General features: G+C 45.6%; 1 pseudogene; it reads left to right on the forward strand.

The window, feature by feature from the left end:
- Positions 1-5,464: 5,464 nt before the first annotated feature.
- LOC142312696 (posterior protein-like) lies at positions 5,465-11,262 on the forward strand (annotated as a pseudogene).
- The last annotated feature ends 8,827 nt before the right edge of the window (positions 11,263-20,089 follow it).

Consider the following 20,089-nt stretch of genomic DNA (forward strand, 5'->3'; position numbering starts at 1 on the left):
TAATTGTGTGTCAATTATATACTCATAGTGTGACATCTGATTATGAGATCTGTACACTATTATGTCATGATTAAATACTGTCTCCTGTGGCCGCCATTTATCTCTTTAGTGATAGCACCTTATATTATCATAATTGTGTTACTAATGCAGTCAGTCCAGGGACTTCTATGTTGTGTATGTTGGTTTTATTGTCACTTGGTGTGTTTACCTTCTTGATCAAAAAAACTATATAATTTTTCACCTGCTATCAGGATGCTTGATCGTATCATGTTTTCCTTTTTTTTGTGTTGTCACTTGAAGCAACTTGTCCAGTAAGAAATATGTGGTCGTATTGGGTTATAGATACCTATGAGTTATAATAAATATTCATATATTTAAAATCTAAATAAATATGCGACTCTTTGCCCTGTGGGTTCTTCTTTTTTATCTCTTATAAGTGCCAGAACAGAAGAAATCCCCCTCAAGTGACCACATTTTGGAAATTATATGCCTCTGGGAATTCGTCTATGGGTGCAGTGACGATTTAGTCTGTGGGAAAACACCCCTGGTGTCAAACACAGTGAATGTTGCAGAATTTAAAATTGCAAATAAGGGCTGCTTCTCACTTGCGAGTTTCTCGCAGTAGAGCAATGCGAGAAAATCTCGCATTGGAATCGGACACATGTTAGTGAATGATTCAGCTCGCATTTGCGATTTTTTTCTCAGTCCAAATCGGACTGAGAAAAAAATCGCAGCATGCTGCTTTTTTGCGAGTTTCTACTGCGAGTCTCTCCAATGCAAGTCTATGGGAGCGTGTAAATAATTGGATGTCTTGGGACGACACTCACACCATCCTAGTGACATCCAATTTTCTCAATACATTTCTCGCATGTTTCCTAAAACACTTGAAACGAGTGATGTCTCACAATGTCTGTCAATCACTATTCTCTGTCAGTCGGTCTCTCCCTCTCAGTCTCTATTCTCTCTCTGTCGGTCCGTCACTATCTCTGTCCCTCTCTCACAGTCTGTCAGTCATTTTCCCCTCCTCACTCATACTCACCGTTCCTCGATCCCCGGCGCGGCGCTGCACGGCATTCACACTGCTGCGGCGGCTTTTACTATTTTGAAAAAGCCGGCCGCTCATTAAACAATCTCGTATTCCCTGCTTTCCCAGCCCACAGGCGCCTATGATTGGTTGCAAGTGAGACACGCCCCCATGCTGAGTGACAGGTGTTTCACTGCACTGTGCAGTGAAATAAATAATTAAATAATTTAAAAAAACGGCGTGCGGTCCCCCCCAATTTTAATACCAGCCAGATAAAGCCATACGGCTGAAGGCTGGTATTCTCAGGATGGGGAGCTCCACGTTATGGGGAGCCCCCCAGCCTAACAATATCAGTCAGCAGCCGCCCAGAATTGCCGCATACATTAGATGCGACAGTTCTGGGACTGTACCCGGCTCTTCCCGATTTGCCCTGGTGCGTTGGCAAATCGGGGTAATAAGGAGTTAATGGCAGCCCATAGCTGCCACTAAATCCTAGATTAATCATGTCAGGCATCTCCCCGAGATACCTTCCATGATTAATCTGTAAGTTACAGTAAATAAGCACACACACACCCGAAAAAATCATTTATTAGAAATAAAAAACACTAACAAATTCCCTCATCATCACCAATTTAATAAGCCCCAAAAAGCCCTCCATGTCTGGCGTAATCCACGGACCTCTAGCATCGCATCCAGCTCTGCTGCATGGAGGTGACCGGACCTGCAGAAGACACCGCCGCTCCTGTCAGCTCCACGCAGCAAATGAGGTGAGTAGCGCGATCAGCTGTGCTATCACTGAGGTTACCCGCGGCCACCGCTGGATCCAGGTAACCTCAGTGACAGCTCAGCTGATCGCGCTACTCACCTCATTAGCTGCGTGGAGCTGACAGGAGCGGCGGTGTCTTCTGCAGCTCCGGTCACCTTCATGCAGCAGAGCTGGAAGCGACGCTGGAGCATCCTGGATTACGCCGGACATGGAGGGCTTTTTGGGGCTTATTAAATTGGTGATGATGAGTGTTGGAAGCCAACATGGACAATGTATGTATCATAAGGAATTACTGGACTCCATATTGTATCTATGAGCTATCAACATTACCAGGACTGTACATCAAAGGAATCGGCCATGTACAGTGAAGAGTTTCATAACCTGTGAGGCAAGAAGGTCATTGTGTGTTCTGTGATGAACTGACCTTTGTCCTATCAACATGATAAAGGTTGCATCTTCACATGAATTGAACATGGTGCCTTTAGCCTCTTGGAAGATACACAGCTCCTGTGGTGTTCATGAATTGAATGTCCTGTTCATAGCCTATTAAAATGGATATTGGTAAACAATCCCTTGTTCAAGTAGAATACAAGCCATTGTACTGGAGATGGACATCAAGTCTCCAGTCTGAATGGAGTGCAAGGGGTGCTTCACACATAGCGAGATCACTACCGAAATCGCTGCTACGTCACGGTTTTGGTGACGCAACAGTGACCTCATTAGCGATCTCGCTGTGTGTGACACTGAACAGCGATCTGGCCCCTGCTGTGAGATCGCTGCTCGTTACACACAGCCCTGGTTCGTTTTCTTCGAAGGCGCTCTCCCGCTGTGACGCACACATCGCTGTGTGTGACAGCGACGAAATGAAGCGAGCAGGGAGCAGGAGCCGGCATCTGGCAGCTGCGGTAAGCTGTAACCAAGATAAACATCGGGTAACCAAGGGAAGCCCTTTTCCTGGTTACCCGATATTTACCTTCGTTACCAGCCTCCGCCGCTCTCGCTGCCAGTGCCGGCTCCTGCTCTCTGCACATGTAGCTGCAGTACACATCGGGTAATTAACCCGATGTGTACTGTAGCTAGGAGTGCAGGGAGCCAGCGCTAAGCAGTGTGCGCGACTCCCTGCACATGTAGCTGCAGTACACATTGGGTTAATTAACCCGATGTGTACTGTAGTTAGGAGAGCAAGGAGCCAGTGCTTAGCAGTGTGCCCGGCTCCCTGCTCTCTGCACATGTAGCTGCAGTACACATCGGGTTAATTAACCCGATGTGTACTGTAGCTAGGAGAGCAAGGAGCCAGCGCTAAGCAGTGTGCGCGGCTCCCTGCTCTCTGCACATGTAGCTGCAGTACACATCGGGTTAATTAACCCGATGTGTACTGTAGCTAGGAGAGCAAGGAGCCAGCGCTAAGCAGTGTGCGCGGCTCCCTGCTCTCTGCACATGTAGCTGCAGTACACATCGGGTTAATTAACCCGATGTGTACTGTAGCTAGGAGAGCAAGGAGCCAGCGCTAAGCATTGTGCGCGGCTCCCTGCTCTCTGCACATGTAGCTGCAGTACACATCGGGTTAATTAACCCGATGTGTACTGTAGCTAGGAGAGCAAGGTGCCAGTGCTAAGCAGTGTGCTCGGCTCCCTGCTCTCTGCACATGTAGCGACGTTATGGTCGCTGCTGCGTTGCTGTGTTTGACAGCTAAGCAGCGATCATAACAGCGACTTACAAGGTCTCTGTTACGTCACAGAAAATTGTGACGTAACAGTGACGTCGTTGTCGCTGTCGCTATGTGTGAACCCAGCCTAAGTCTGTCTTCAGGCTTTCTGATAAGAAAAGACCTTTGCTATGTACCAGGACACTATCCACAGGATCCACAGGTTTGTCAAGACACGTCTTAATCCTTTAACAAATTGACCTCGGAGAGCCGCCTTCAGGAGAGCGTTGACATCAGCAGTCATATGCACGTTCCTGGACAACTCAAAGGACTGTGACCTGATTGGATGCTACTAATATGTGGAGGTGTTACAGGGATGGGCACTGTATGGGCCATGTTTGATTGTGTGTCTGATATAAAGGTAGCCTACCAAGCTAGTTAGTCTATCCACTTCCCATCTTCCACCACCCTCTCCCATTACCTTTCCCCTTTCATTGTACCCTTTTCCCTTAATAGGTTTCCCTTATGTATGTCATTGTAAATTCCCTATTTGTAATAAATCCCCTTTTAAAGATCCAGTAGTTCTTGTTAATTACGATTAACTGGCACCCCAAAACTCAGCAGATTTCTACATTTGGCACCCCAGATGGGACCGTGATTAAATTCCACAGAGAATCCACAAGAAATTAATCTGCTTTAATCCACATTTGGAAAAGTGTGGAGATCAAAGAACCGAGGAGTCTGGATCTTGGTAGAAACGTAAATACTGGTGAGTAAAGACTTTCCTTGTAATCTAAGGCTAAGTTCACACATCCTGTGTTTTCAATCCGTCAGGTCCGTCAGCAACGGATCAGTCATTTTCAAGATGTCAACTGATGCAACTGATGTGTTTTTCACAGGATTCCTTTCACAGGAATCCTGTGAAAAAACGGATCAGTTGCGTCCGTTACATCCGCTGTGCGTCCGTTTTTTGACGGATCAGTCATGATCCGTCTGTGTTTGGGACAGCCCAGTGGGCGTGCCAAGCATGCTGGGCATGCTCAGTAGAGCATGACGGAATCCTGCGCTGGATTCCGTTGTAAAACGGATTACGACGGAATCCAGCACCATAGACATGCATTACAAGCTTGACGGATGGCGACGGATTCCTGCGCGGCGCGTTCATTTTGACGGCCCGAAAAACGTTACATTCTGCGTTGCTACCCGCTCGGCGGTCAGTCAAAAACGACGGACCGCGACGCAGCGGATGCAACGCAGGGTCATCAGTCGCAATCCGTCGCTAATAGAAGTCTATGGGGAAATACAGGATTCCTGCAAAATATTTTGCAGGTTACCGTAATTCCCCAAGGCGACGGATTGTGACTGATGCAAAACACAGGATGTGTGAACTTAGCCTATGTTGTATGTTGCTCCTAATGATTCTAATGTTTTTGCATATCAGGCTATGTATTCTGTTGTGTTAGCAGAATGATTCTGGATGCATTTAGCAAAGTTAAATATCATTTGTAGTTGGAAAAGTGGTTTATGTTTAAATCAGATTGAAAGTGAGAAAGTATTGTTTCAAAGAGTTAAGACCTTTTGAAAGTTTGCATAGTAAGGTCTGTTGTTAAACGCTTTGGCTATGTGCGCACGTTGCGTAACTACATGCAGTTACGCTGCGCTTTGTAGCGCAGCGTAACTGCATGCGTCCTGCGTCCCCTGCACAGTCTATGGAGATTGTGCAGGGGCCGTGCGCACGTGGCGTTTTAGAGCGCAGCGCTTCGGCTACTGCCGAAGCGCTGCGTAAAAAGAAGTGACATGTCACTTCTTCCGTGCGCTTTGCCAGCAGCCCCTGCTCTGTCTATGGCAGGAGCTGCAGGCAGAGCGCATGGAATCGGCTTCACTACGGACATTTCTGCAGCGATTTAAAGCGCACATGTGCTCTTCAGATCGCTGCAGAAATTTCTGCAGTGAACTGTACGCAACGTGCGCACATAGCCTTTCAGTTAGAATTTTTTGTTTTGTGAGTGTTTACAGTTTGTTGATGAAAATGGAGTTTGTGGAAAAATACGTGAAGAAGTATGCCTCTGCCGTGTACCATGTCAGTGCAGATAAATCTTTAGAAGTCCAATATAATGTCTTGATAGAACAATGTAGGAGCTATAATAATAATTTAAATAGTAAAGTTCTTAGTAGGAAATTGAAAAAGGAAAAGTTAAGCAATGAGATTTCTGTGCTGCTTAAGATAAAGGAAATGGCTGATTTGAAAGAAGCAAATTGGTGGAAGCAAAGGCTACAAATGAAAGCGGATATAGACAAAATTAGTGATTCTGTTGTAGAAATTTCTGATACTACTACCAGTGAAATACACGGTTTACAATCAGATGTAAGTGAATTAGCTGTGAGAAATAGGAAGTTGGAGGAACAATTGAAGGAGTGTAGACTGAGCTCCACTTCACAAGCAACTCAGGTGTGCTCTTTAAGGTACTGTCACACATAACGAGATCGCTAGCGAGATCGCAGATGAGTCACCGTTTTGGTGACGCGGTTGCGATCCCGTTAGTGATCTCGTTATGTGTGACACTTACCAGCGATCAGGCCCCTGCTGTGAGATCGCTAGTCGTTGCAGAATGGTCCAGGCCATTTTCTTCAAAGGTGATGTCCTGCTGGGCAGGACACATCGCTGTGTTTGACACTGTGTAACAGGATCACAGTGACTGCTGAGATCGTTATACAGGTCGCTACTGCGATCTGTATTGTTCTGCATCGCTGGTAAGATCTCACTGTGTGACATCTCACCTGCGACCTCCCAGCGACTTACCTGCGATCCCTATCAGGTCGCATCGTTTTTGGGATCGCAGGTAAGTCGTTATGTGTGAAGGTACCTTTAGAACTGAAAATTAGTCAAATGGAGAAGTTAATTGCAACTTTGGAAAGACAACTGGATGAAGCTAAATGTCAATTGCATAACAAAGAGCAATATATTCAGTCTCTTAAATCAAAGATATGCAGTCTGGAGACAGTCAATGTGTGTACTCTTTCCAATGAGGATACAAGAGATGTCAGATATAGATCTCTATTTGTTGATTGTAATCCATTGCTCACTATTTCTGAAAAGCTTCACCTGTGTCAACTACTTGGTAAGTTTGACTCACATAGCTCTCCAGTCATTCTATCTAATAGATTTGAGGCTGTGGTCCAGCAATATAGTCTGAACAATAAAAATGCTTGGTCTCTGCTCCAAGCTTGGCTCCCAGGACCACTGGCAGCACAGCTAAGATCTGAACAAATGGGTGATAACTGTACAGGTGCAGAGTTAAGAAGGAAGGAATTGCAACGTATCATAGGTGGAAGAGATACTAGGGGTGAAAAGACCTTAGCAATGTCCAGATTCAGGCGATATGATGATCCTACACTCTTCTGTAATAATTATCTGGCTCTGTACAGTACTGTTTACAATTGTCTAGATATGTCTCAGGATGATGCTAATTTTCTGTATTCAATGGCAAATCGTTGTAATGTAGATTACACCACAAGAGTAAGGGTGGTGTCACACACAGCGACGACAACAACGACGTCGCTGCTACGTCACCATTTTCTGTGAAGTAACAGCGACGTCCCGTCGCTGTCGCTGTGTGTAACATCCAGCAACGAGCTGGCCCCTGCTGTGAGGTCGCCGGTCGTTGCTGAATGTCCAGCTTCATTTTTTGGTCGTCGCTCTTGTAAGGGGTGGACGGACCCCTTACAAGGAGGCGCAGTTTTCCCCCCTGAAGATACCCCACGCTGGGGTAGATAAAGCTGTTAATATTAATGTTTATGATCAATTGTATTTTTTACTGTATAGATGGGTTTCCCCTAGTGGCCGGGTGGGACGACTGTCCCCATAGAAACAGTGCAGGAGAGAGGAGGAGCCGGCAGCTTGAGGGGGAGGGAGAGAGAGTGCTGAAAGAAAGAAAGTTTGAGTTTGAGGGAGATGATTCCGGGACGGGGGAGAAGGAGCAACGGGGGCAGAGTGTGGGAGCTATGGTGGCAGCTAGCGAAAGGAAAGAAAAGGAAAGTGTCCTAAACGGTGAAACAGAGTTGTGTGGGTCAAATTTGCGGTAGCCTGAGCGGGAGCCCAGGTGAAGGAGACTAGAAGTAGCCGGGCAAGGTCCCCTGAGAAGAAAAGACAGGAGCAGTTTTTCCCCGGCAGGAATTGTGATTGCGTGTTACAAGATCCGTGCATTGAGTCTGTTGTGAAACTCTGTGCAATAAAAATGTCGTTTGGTTCAACTGATCTCCGCCTGCAAAGTCTTCCTGCGTCTGACAGCGTGCTCTCTTCCACCACACTCTGCCCCACAAAACAATCCCCTGTCCCAAAAGTGACGGCTGAGCCGGGGGTTAGCCTGATAGAAAAAGGGGCCACGACTACAACCCCCGAGGCATCCCCGGCACCCCGTTACACTCTCCCGCTGTGAAGCACACATCGCTGTGTGTGACAGCGAGAGAGCGACGAAATGAAGCGAGCAGGGAGCAGGAGCCGGCGTCTGGCAGCTGCGGTAAGCTGTAACCACGGTAAACATCGGGTAACCAAGGGAAGACCATTCCCTCGTTACCCGATATTTACCTTAGTTACCAACCTCCGCCGCTCTCACTGTCAGTGCCGGCTTCTGCTCCCTGCACATGTAGCTGCAGTACACATTGGGTAATTAACCCGATTGGTACTGTAGCTAGGAGAGCAGGGAGCCAGCGCTAAGCAGTGTGCGCGGCTCCCTGCTCTCTGCACATGTAGCTGCAGTACACATCAGGTAATTAACCCGATGTGTACTGTAGCTAGGAGAGCAGGGAGGCAGCGCTAAGCGCGGCTCCCTGCTCTCTGCACATGTAGCACAGCGACGCGTGTCGTTATGATCGCTGCTGCTTCTGCTGTGTTTGACAGCTAAGCAGCGATCATAACAGCAACTTACAAGGTCGCTGTTACGTCACAGAAAATGGTGACGTAACAGCGACGTCGCTGTCGCTATGTGTGAACCCAGCTTAACTCTAAGGAATACCAGCTCCTTTAAAACTTTGTAAATATACTCCGGGACTGGTGTAATGAGTCAAAAGAGCAGAATGAAACATCAGAAAATGTATCTGCTGTGTATAGACCTAAGAGAAGAGGATATGTTAGATATTGTTATAAATGTGGCAGACCAGGACACATTAAACGTTATTGTAATACACCTGACATATACCCAGAGCCAAAGAGCCATTCATTGCTCCAGGAGATTAATAGTGTTGAGGCTAAAGGTCCAGTCACACTAAACAACTTACCAGCGATCCCAACAATGATAGGGATCGCTGGTAAGTTGCTAGGAGGTTGCTGGTGAGATGTCACACTGCGACGCTCCAGCGATCCCACCAGCAACCTGACCTGGCAGGGATCGCTGGAGCGTCGCTACACAAGTTGCTGGTGAGCTCACCAGCAACCAGTGACCAGCCCAGCGCCGCGTGGAAGATGCTGCGCTTGGTAACTAAGGTAAATATCGGGTAACCAACCCGATATTTACCTTGGTTACCAGCGCACGCAGCTACACGTGCAGAGAGCAGGGAGCAGCGCACACTGCTTAGCGCTGGCTCCCTGCTCTCCTAGTTACAGCACACATCGGGTTAATTACCCGATGTGTGCTGCAGCTAAATGTGCACAGAGCAGGGAGTAGCGCACACCGGGTGCAGCTGCACAGGGTACATATATAGGATATAGAGTACAGGGTGCAGCTGCACAGAGCAGGGAGCAGCGCGCACCGGGTGCAGCTGCACAGGATACATATATAGGGTATAGAGTACAGGGTGCAGCTGCATAGAGCAGGAAGCAGCGCACAATGCTTAGCGCTGGCTCCCTGCTCTACTAGCTACAGCACACATCGGGTTAATTAACCCGATGTGTCCTGCAGCTACATGTGCACAGAGCAGGAGCCGGCACTGACAGTGAGAGCGGCGGAGGCTGGTAACAAAGGTAAATATCGGGTAACCAAGGACAGGGCTTCTTGGTTACCCAATGTTTACTGTGGTTACCAGCCTCCGCAGAAGCCGGCTCCTGCTGCCTGCACATTTAGTTGTTGCTGTCTCGCTGTCACACACAGCGATCTGTGCTTCACAGCGGGACAGCAACAACTAAAAAATGGCCCAGGACATTCAGCAACAACCAACGACCTCACAGCAGGGGCCGGGTTGTTGCTGGATGTCACACACAGCAACATCGCTAGCAACATCGCTGCTAGGTCACAAAAGTTGTTCGTTAGCAGCGATGTTGCTAGCGTTGTTGCTTAGTGTGACGGGGCCTTTAAGGCCCCTTTACACACTGAGACTTTCTAGCGATCCCACCAGGGATCCCAACCTGGCCGGGATCGCTACAATGTCTCTGGTGAGCTGTCAAACAGGCAGACCTGGCCAACGACGCAACAGCGATCCGGACCTGCAGAACGACCTAGCTAGTCATTGGCGACGTTGTAAAGCAGCTTTTTGAAAGGGAAGTCGCTGTAAAGTCCCCTTTACACACTGAGACTTTCTAGCGATCATGCTGCACAGCGGGAAACAATGGCCCAAAGAATGGTCCTGAACGATTTGTAGCGATCAGCAACTTCACAGCAGGGGCCAGGTCGCTGATGTGTTTCACACACTGCAATGTCGCTGGGGAGGTCGCTATTACGTCACAAAACCGGTGACGTTACAGCGATGTCGTTTGCGATGTTGCAGTGTGTAAAGCCACCTTTAGGATGAACTTGCCACCAACAATACACAATTTACAGAGATATGTGAAAAGATATGTAAGATAAAATCCCACCCTGATACCACTACACCAAAGCCACAGACAATGCAGAGCCCAAAACCTGAGAAAGGAGAGACTGGAAAACAGGAGGAGACACCATATTGTAGACCACAAAAGGAAGATGCCAATGTCCCTGTGTTCAATCTATTGGAAAGTCAATTATTCTGTCTGTTCTGGAGTTGGTCTCAAATTGCTCTACCCCTTTTGTTAACTAACACAGCACAATGTACCAATACGGTTGGGTAAACAGTGAGGTTTTATTTTTAGGCTGTCAAGTTAGTTGTGACTATTAGCATATGGATAGGATAAAAGGTATGTCTTCTATTTGATTTAGGGGTACTTCACACACAGCGAGATCGCTACTGAGATCGCTGCTGAGTCACGGTTTTTGTGACGCAGCAGTGACCTCATTAGCGATCTCGCTGTGTATGACACTAAGCAGCGATCTGGCCCCTGCTGTGAGATCGCTGCTTGTTACACACAGCCCTGGTTCGTTTTTTTATTGTTGCTCTCCCACTGATAAGCACACATCGCTGTGTGTGACAACGAGAGAGCAACAATCCTGAATGTGCAGGGAGCAGGAGCCGGCATCTGACAGCCTGCGGTAAGCTGTAACCAAGGTAAACATCGGGTAACCAAGGTGGTTACCCGATATTTACCTTCGTTACCAGCCGTCGCAGCTCTCACGCTGCCAGTGCCGGCTCCTGCTCCCTGCACACGCTAAGCTAAGCGGTGTGCGCTGGTAACTAAGGTAAACATCGGGTAACCATACCCGATGTTTACCTTAGTTACCAGTGTCCGCAGCTTCCAGACGCCGGCTCCGTGCAAGCGCAGCGTCACTTCCACGTCGCTGCTGGCTGGGGGCTGGTCACTGGTCGCTGGTGAGATCTGCCTGTTTGACAGCTCACCAGCGACCATGTAGTGATGCAGCAGCGATCCTGACCAGGACAGATCGCTGGTGGGATTGCTGCTGCGTCGCTAAAGTGTGACGGTACCCTTAGACTTGATCTAATTATGTTTTGTGTTTATTTTTAGACTGGAGACCAATTGTCACCTGATATCAGAGCAAGGAGAATAACCAATGTGTTTTGTTCAACAGGTCTAAAGCTGGGTGCACACTAAGCGACAGCGACAACGACGTCGCTGTTACGTCACCATTTTCGGTGACGTAACAGCGACCTTGTAAGTCGCTGTTATGATCGCTGCTTAGCTGTCAAACACAGCAGAAGCAGCGATCATAACGTCGCTGTGCTACATGTGCAGAGAGCAGGGAGCCGCGCTTAGCGCTGGCTCCTTGCTCTCCTAGGTACAGTACACATCGGGTTAATTAACCCGATGTGTGCTGCAGCTACATGTCACAGAGCAGGGAGCCGCGCTTAGCGCTGGCTCCTTGCTCTCCTAGGTACAGTACACATCAGGTTAATTAACCCGATGTGTGCTGCAGCTACATGTCACAGTGCAGAGAGCAGGGAGCCGCGCGCACTGCTTAGCGCTGGCTCCTTGCTCTCCTTGCTACAGTATACATCGGGTTAATTACCCGATGTGTACTGCAGCCACATGTGCACAGAGCAGGAGCCGGCACTGGCAGCAAGAGGGGAGGCTGGTAACGAAGGTAAATATCGGGTAACCAGGGAAAGGTCTTCCCTTGGTTACCCGATGTTTACGCTGGTTACAGCTTACCGCAGCTGCCAGACGCCGGCTCCTGCTCTCTGCTCGCTTCATTTCGTCGCTCTCTCGCTGTCACACACAGCGATGTGTGTGTCACAGCGGGAGAGTGACGACCAAAAAATGAAGCTGGACATTCAGCAACGACCGGCGACCTCACAGCAGGGGCCAGGTCGTTGCTGGATGTCACATACAGCGACAGCGACGGGACGTCGCTGCAACGTCACAGAAAATGGTGACGTAGCAGCGACGTCGTTGTCGTTGTCGCTGTGTGTGACACCAGCTTTATACAACACAGTATCCATGGATGAAACTGATTATTTCTTTCTACAATTATTACTTTATGTAAATTCATATGGCCAATATCTTTCTAAAGTCCACGTGGTTTAGACAATGAGCTCAAAATGAACCGTTTAAATAATTGTTTGCAAACAATTAAACAAGTAATCATCCCATTGTGATGATGGGGTACTGTATTAAGCTAATAGTCGTTTGTTTGTATTGTATGTATGTTCTTTATCTTGTTTCACAGGTAACCATTTTAAATCAGGACCTGAAGTTGGATATATAAATTATATGATAGTGCCAACCAATGCAAAGCTATGGTTTCTGTGTAAATCTGCAGAACCACCTGAACCCCTTTATTCACATTTATTCATCATGAGACAGATAAAGTTGAGTTAACTCTAATTGTTCTATGTTTGTCTGTTTTGTGTTGTCCTGTGCAGTGCATTTTGTCACGGTTTTATTTTGTTCTTAATATTTTTGCTGCTCAAAAATAGTATTTTTTTTATATACATACATATTTTTTTTTTTATTTAATATTTTTTCTTACTTAATTTTTTTTGTTTTCCCCTTTATTTTTATTTGGTACAATCTTTAGTACCAAAGGGGCGTTTAGTATGTCTATGGAGGTTATTTTTTTTTTATAAAAAAAAATTTCTTTCAAGTTAGATTTTTGCTAATTGCACATACTTGCAAGTAAAAAGTGCTCAGGTTAATTTTTTTATTTTCTTGTAAATAAACTCAATACGTAGATGACAACTGCTAAGAATCTGATACTGCTCTTGTTCTTTATTTCCAGGATCTGTGATGGAGCAAAAGTTAACTTATCAAATTTGCATCCTGGATGAGCTATGATTTGATGGCAATTGGATTAATAATCTTTAAGGAAGATTTCTTGGGATCTTTTCACCTGAATTAATTTAGATCTGAAAGCTAATAAAAGACAATGTATTTGAATGTAAACCAATCATATATATATACAAGATGGAAGTATTGATAACACAGTGTGCCTAAGATATTATAATAGATAATCTACTAATTCCATCAGCCCGTGTGATCTATGCACAGCACATTCTAATAGGCAACAAGAAGGTGCTTTTAATGGGACACTAGACACGCTCTTACCAACTAATACCTTGTACAGTGGTACAATTTAGATGTGATAAAATCACAAACAATATTCAATGTGAGAGATATACTCAAAAGCTAAGGGAATTGTTTTAAAGTATGACAAGTAAACATCATGATTGTCATTCCTTCTATATTATTAACTTGGAGGGCTTAAGACTACCTCTCAGTGCCAATTTAGTTTAAAATATATAGATTTTTAAATTTGTATATGTTAAATGGATGCACATTGTACTGGTAGAAATGTTGACATATATTACTATATACATATAATAATATAATCTTGTATTGTTTTATATAGATACCTGTGGTATACTTGCAGTCATGTATATGCTTTGTCATGTATATGCTATTCACATAATTCAGGTGCAATTTACATAATTAATGAGATATAAATGCATCTCGATGTGTGAATGAGAATGAATGTTGTGACTCCAGCAATTACTATGCCTTGTCCTTGTTAGATACCTCGCAGTGATGGTGTCCTGATGCAGCTACCTATATGGAATAAGTGGACGATAATCCTATAGCAGAACGCTATTTTGTCATGCCCTGGCAGTAAGTGTGTGTGTCATTCAGACACAAAGGGACGTATGTTGGAAGCCAACATGGACAATGTATGTATCATTAGGAATTACTGGACTCCATATTGTATCTATGAGCTATCAACATTACCAGGACTGTACATCAAAGGAATCGGCCATGTACAGTGAAGAGTTTCATAACCTGTGAGGCAAGAAGGTCATTGTGTGTTCTGTGATGAACTGACCTTTGTCCTATCAACATGATAAAGGTTGCATCTTCACATGAATTGAACATGGTGCCTTTAGCCTCTTGGAAGATACACAACTCCTGTGGTGTTCATGAATTGAATGTCCTGTTCATAGCCTATTAAAATGGATATTGGTAAACAATCCCTTGTTCCAGTGGAATACAAGCCATTGTACTGGAGATGGACATCAAGTCTCCAGTCTGAATGGAGTGTAAATCTGTCTTCAGGCTTTCTGATAAGAAAAGACCTTTGCTATGTACCAGGACACTATCCACAGGATCCACAGGTTTGTCAAGACACGTCTTAATCCTTTAACAAATTGACCTCGGAGAGACACCTTCAGGAGAGCGTTGACATCAGCAGTCATATGCACGTTCCTGGACAACTCAAAGGACTGTGACCTGATTGGATGCTACTAATATGTGGAGGTGTTACAGGGATGGGCACTGTATGGGCCATGTTTGATTGTGTGTCTGATATAAAGGTAGCCTACCAAGCTAGTCAGTCTATCCACTTCCCATCTTCCACCACCCTCTCCCATTACCTTTCCCCTTTCATTGTACCCTTTTCCCTTAGGGTACCTTCACACTTAGCGATGCAGCAGCGATCCGACCAGCGATCTGACCTGGTCAGGATCGCTGCTGCATCGCTACATGGTCGCTGGTGAGCTGTCAAACAGGCAGATCTCACCAGCGACCAGTGAACAGCCCCCAGCCAGCAGCGACGTGCAAGCGACGCTGCGCTTGCACGGAGCCGCCGTCTGGAAGCTGCGGAGACTGGTAACTAAGGTAAACATCGGGTATGGTTACCCGATGTTTACATTAGTTACCAGTGTGAGCAGAGAGCAGGGAGCCGCGCACACTGCTTAGCGCTGGCTCCTTGCTCTCCTAGCTGCTGTACACATCGTGTTAATTAACCCGATGTGTACAGCAGCTACATGTGCAGAGAGCCGGAGCCGGCAGCACAGGCAGCGTGAGAGCTGCAGAGGCTGGTAACTAAGGTAAATATCGGGTAACCACCTTGGTTACCCGATGTTTATCTTGGATACAGCTTACCTCAGCTGTCAGACGCCGGCTCCTGCTCCCTGCTTGCTTCATTTGTCGCTCTCTTGCTGTCACACACAGCGATCTGTGTGTCACAGCAGGAGAGCGGCTTTGAAGAAAACGAACCAGGGCTGTGTGTAACGAGCAGCGATCTCGCAGCAGGGGCCAGATCGCTGCTCAGTGTCACACACAGCGAGATCGCTAATGAGGTCACTGCTGCGTCACAAAAAGCGTGACTCAGCAGCGATCTCGGCAGCGAGCTCGCTGTGTGTGAAGCACCCCTTAGTTAGGTTTCCCTTATGTATGTCATTGTAAATTCCCTATTTGTAATAAATCCCCTTTTAAAGATCCAGTAGTTCTTGTTAATTACGATTAACTGGCACCCCAAAACTCAGCAGATTTCTACAATGAGGGAATTTGTTACTGTTTTTTATTTCTAATAAATGATTTTTTCAGGTGTGTGTGTGTGTTTATTTACTGTCACTTACAGATTAATCATGGAAGGTATCTCGTGGAGACGCCTGACATGATTAATCTAGGATTTAGTGGCAGCTATGGGCTGCCATTAACTCCTTATTACCCCGATTTGCCAACGCACCAGGGCAAATCGGGAAGAGCCTGGTACAGTCCCAGAACTGTCGCATCTAATGTATGCGGCAATTCTGAGCGGCTGCTGACTGATATTGTTAGGCTGGGGGGCTCCCCATAACGTGGAGCTCCCCATCCTGAGAATACCAGCCTTTAGCCGTATGGCTTTATCTGGCTGGTATTAAAATTGGGGGGGAACGCACGCCGTTTTTTTTAATTATTTAATTATTTATTTCACTGCACAGTATAGACACGCCCAGCGGCTGCTGTGATTGGGTGCAGTGAGACACCTGTCACTCAGCGTGAGGGGCGTGTCTCACTGCAACCAATCATAGGCGCCGGTGGGTGGGGAAAGCAGGGAATATGAGATTGTTTAATGAGCGGCCGGCTTTTTCAAAATAGTAAAAGCCGCCGGAGCAGTGTGAACGCCGTGCAGCGCCGCGCCGGAGATCGGGGATTGGTGAGTATGAGAGAGGGCTGCTAACTTCAGTCACTCAGGGGATTAGCAGTCACCGGTGAGCCCTTCACAGGTGACCGCTAATCAGGACGCGGCACAGACAGAGCCGCAGCATGACAATGAAGTCGGGTGAAGTTTACCTGAGTTCATTCTTTTTTTATCGTGCGGCTCTGTCTGTGGCTGCTGTCATCTGCCATTCAGCTCTGCTACATGGCTGTCTGTGTCTGCTGTCAGCGGCCATGTAGCAGAGCTGAATGGCAGATGACATAGTAAAAAATACGCATTATACCCGCATTACACACGCTAGTAAAATCATTAATTTATTCAGAAAAAGCATCGCACTTGCGTTGCACTCGGACCTAACGTGAACTAAAATCAGCCGAGTTTTTTTCAGCCCAGTCGGAATGATTTTACTCACATAGATGTGTTTCCAGCCTAAGTCTTTGCTGTGCCCATACATTTTAGTGCCCATACATTGTGCCCAGCTAATGCCTTTGTAAACCTGTACCCCGTACATTTAAGCGGGCTCTCCTCACTACAACAATGCCAAACATGTGGATGCTAACTGTGGTTTAGTCAAATTCCAGGGCTCAGAAGAGAGGCATTTCAATTTGGGAGCACAGATTTTGCTGGATGTCTTTTTTTGAGGGGGGGAGCCTTACTGTTTTTCGAGAGCCTTTTTACTACCAGTAACGAGAAAGCCCCCTATATTTCCATTAACTGATGATGGATCTGAGTGGGCACTTGTGTTTTTGTGGGTTTAGTTGAATATATTTGCTGGCAATTTTGGTACAGAACATTTTGGATCAGTTGACATTTATCTTCTGCTCTGTGCTGAGCTCTTACATTGGGGTTTCCATCTACATCTCCGAAATACGTGATTCAGGTGAAACCCAAGATGGATCCATTAACTAATGAGACAGCAGAGTTACTCCGGACTCTAACCGGCCTTTATTCAGCTGTGTCCATCTTTTCAAAGGTGAGCAAAACTGTTGATGACTGCACTTTTGTGCGTGCATAGGCCAGACGTGAGGTCAAAGTGTCTCCCTCATTTCACTGAATTTTCCGTTGGGAATTTTGTCTGAATCACGTTTTTAAGAGATTTAGGGTATGTGCCCACTATCCGCACACGCTGTGTCCTAGACGCAGCATGTCTTCCCTTGTGGAGATGCAAGTGTTCTACGTAGGAGGCCACAGCTACTTTTGCCCATGATCAGGATTTGGGGTGCTGTGGACTTTTACTCTGTTTTCCCAGCGGAGGACATTTGCATCTACGCAGTGTAAATTAAATGCTGCTTCTAGGTAAGCCGCACTGCATGCCAGTTCACACTGCGGAGAAAAAAAAAGCACAGTGGGCATGGCATGTCTATAAATCCGTCTACTGTGCTTGTATTGTACAATGAGAAACCAAAGAAAAAAATGGTGAAAACATACCCTGCTGTAACTAAATAAAAGCATAGTGCATATAAACATAGGGTACTTAGTAAACACTGTTTTTTGATCAAAAAAAGCATAAAGCTATCCCACCAACGCCAAGGTGTACCCAGTTGGTATAGTACCTACACTCTCTAATATTAAAACCTTACCATGGGTCTAAAATAGGCCTCAATGTGGCTAAGGGCTGAGAGTGACCGGGTCCCAACAGGACACACAGTCAGGGGATGCACAGAATGAAATGCCCAGCTCACTAAGAAGGGGGCCACACCCTATTTGTACTGAATACAAAAAAACTACATAAAAACAAAAAAGTGAGCTGGAGTATGAGATGATACACATGGAGCTTGTGAGCTCATGTTCACACTGGCCATAAGACAAAGAGAAACCAAGGAAAAAAATGGTGAAAACATACCCTGCTGTAACTAAATAAAAGCATAGTACATATAAACATAGGGTACTTAGTAAACACTGTTTTTTGATCAAAAAAAGCATAAAGCTATCCCACCAACGCCAAGGTGTACCCAGTTGGGATAGTACCTACACTCTCTAATATTAAAACCTTACCATGGGTCTAAAATAGGCCTCAATGTGGCTAAGGGCTGAGAGTGACCGGGTCCCAACAGGACACACAGTCAGGGGATGCACAGAATGAAATGCCCAGCTCACTAAGAAGGGGGCCACACCCTATTTGTACTGAATACAAAAAAACTACATAAAAACAAAAAAGTGAGCTGGAGTATGAGATGATACACATGGAGCTTGTGAGCTCATGTTCACACTGGCCATAAGACAAAGAGAAACCAAGGAAAAAAATGGTGAAAACATACCCTGCTGTAACTAAATAAAAGCATAGTGCATATAAACATAGGGTACTTAGTAAACACTGTTTTTTGATCAAAAAAAGCATAAAGCTATCCCACCAACGCCAAGGTGTACCCAGTTGGGATAGTACCTACACTCTCTAATATTAAAACCTTACCATGGGTCTAAAATAGGCCTCAATGTGGCTAAGGGCTGAGAGTGACCGGGTCCCAACAGGACACACAGTTAGGGGATGCACAGAATGAAATGCCCAGCTCACTAAGAAGGGGGCCACACCCTATTTGTACTGAATACAAAAAAACTACATAAAAACAAAAAAGTGAGCTGGAGTATGAGATGATACACATGGAGCTTGTGAGCTCATGTTCACACTGGCCATAAGACAAAGAGAAACCAAGGAAAAAAATGGTGAAAACATACCCTGCTGTAACTAAATAAAAGCATAGTGCATATAAACATAGGGTACTTAGTAAACACTGTTTTTTGATCAAAAAAAGCATAAAGCTATCCCACCAACGCCAAGGTGTACCCAGTTGGGATAGTACCTACACTCTCTAATATTAAAACCTTACCATGGGTCTAAAATAGGCCTCAATGTGGCTAAGGGCTGAGAGTGACCGGGTCCCAACAGGACACACAGTCAGGGGATGCACAGAATGAAATGCCCAGCTCACTAAGAAGGGGGCCACACCCTATTTGTACTGAATACAAAAAAACTACATAAAAACAAAAAAGTGAGCTGGAGTATGAGATGATACACATGGAGCTTGTGAGCTCATGTTCACACTGGCCATAAGACAAAGAGAAACCAAGGAAAAAATTGTCTTATGGCCAGTGTGAACATGAGCTCACAAGCTCCATGTGTATCATCTCATACTCCAGCTCACTTTTTTGTTTTTATGTAGTTTTTTTGTATTCAGTACAAATAGGGTGTGGCCCCCTTCTTAGTGAGCTGGGCATTTCATTCTGTGCATCCCCTGACTGTGTGTCCTGTTGGGACCCGGTCACTCTCAGCCCTTAGCCACATTGAGGCCTATTTTAGACCCATGGTAAGGTTTTAATATTAGAGAGTGTAGGTACTATCCCAACTGGGTACACCTTGGCGTTGGTGGGATAGCTTTATGCTTTTTTTGATCAAAAAACAGTGTTTACTAAGTACCCTATGTTTATATGCACTATGCTTTTATTTAGTTACAGCAGGGTATATTTTCACCATTTTTTTCCTTGGTTTCTCTTTGTCTTATGGCCAGTGTGAACATGAGCTCACAAGCTCCATGTGTATCATCTCATACTCCAGCTCACTTTTTTGTTTTTTTGTATTGTACAATGCAGCATTTTACATGCAATGAAAATGCTGCTATTCTTGATTGTGGGCACTCACCCTTACACGTAATCCCTGATGTAAGCGCTCAGTGTTGAGAGCAGGATAAATATAATCCGTGCCGTACCGTGATCTTTTAGAGGCAGAATGAATAAATTAACAGCAGGTAAAGAATTGGCTTTATTTATTGATTTTTTACTCCAATCACCTTGCGGTATAATTGATTAGGCAGCTTTAATGTTCTGGTCAGTACAATTACAGCAATACCAGAGTTATATAGTTTTTTTATGTTTCCAACTATCACACTAAAAATGCTTTTACAAAATAGAGGGTTTTTGCATCACCAGATTTTGAAGACTATATATTT

Source organism: Anomaloglossus baeobatrachus, chromosome 5 (assembly GCF_048569485.1).
Source record: "Anomaloglossus baeobatrachus isolate aAnoBae1 chromosome 5, aAnoBae1.hap1, whole genome shotgun sequence".
NCBI lineage: Eukaryota > Metazoa > Chordata > Amphibia > Anura > Aromobatidae > Anomaloglossus > Anomaloglossus baeobatrachus.